Genomic DNA, 924 nt, shown 5'->3' on the forward strand with positions numbered 1-924 from the left:
GTAAATGGCGAAAGAACATAAACCCAAGACTGAATAAACGATGTTAAATATCCATGCCAAGGAGACAAAAATATGTTAGGATACAATTACCATTAAGACACCACAAGAAGGTCCGTATCCTGCCGTGATGACTAAAAAGAGTTGGTTATTAGCCACAATGTGTAGGCAGTCTCATGCCAACGGCCATACCACGTTGAGAACACCGCTTCTCGTCCGATCAGCGAAGTTAAGCAACGTTGGGTTTGGTTAGTACTTGGATGGGTGACCGCCTGGGAACACCAAATGCTGTTGGCAATAATGTTTTTTGTTTTGTTTTGTTTTGTTTCGTTTGTTTTTGTTTGAATGGCTGGCTCCACGGGAAATTCACGGAGTTGTGTGGAATAAGGCCTGGTAAAATGAATTAATATGTATGTCATGTTTAAAACAAACTCGCTTAATATAGTGTGTGAGGCTTTATACAAAAACAAACAACCAAAACAAAACATGTTGTTTTATATATATATATATATATATATATATATATATATATATATATATATATATATATATATATATATATATATATATATATATATATATATATATATATATATATAGCTTAATCCGGGTTTGAACTCGCAACTCCAAGAATACGCATCACTTATATACACTTTACCACTGGACCACAGCTGCAGGACACAAGCTTGATGCTGAGGTATCAATTTAATGACGTAAATGCCATTTCCACAAATAAATGATAATTTAAAAGTATTTGTATGTACAAATCTTTTCTGTTTAAAAGGCTACAATATCAGTTACATATATAATTTGTGTTAATGTTTCTATACCCACAGGAAGGCATGTTTTTGCTTATATGTAAGGGGTACGGAGAAGGAATCCACAGACCATCAGTCCCCTTCCCCCCCCCCCCCCCCTCCCACCTAA

At 35.3% G+C, this 924-nt stretch overlaps 1 non-coding gene across 1 annotated transcript; it reads left to right on the forward strand.

Annotated features, from left to right (window-relative positions):
* Positions 1 to 175: 175 nt before the first annotated feature.
* Positions 176 to 294, forward strand: LOC138360490 (5S ribosomal RNA). The gene has a single exon (XR_011226431.1). It is a non-coding gene; the product is annotated as a 5S ribosomal RNA (ribosomal RNA).
* The last annotated feature ends 630 nt before the right edge of the window (positions 295 to 924 follow it).

Source organism: Procambarus clarkii, unplaced genomic scaffold (assembly GCF_040958095.1).
Source record: "Procambarus clarkii isolate CNS0578487 unplaced genomic scaffold, FALCON_Pclarkii_2.0 HiC_scaffold_112, whole genome shotgun sequence".
In the NCBI taxonomy this organism is placed as follows: domain Eukaryota; kingdom Metazoa; phylum Arthropoda; class Malacostraca; order Decapoda; family Cambaridae; genus Procambarus; species Procambarus clarkii.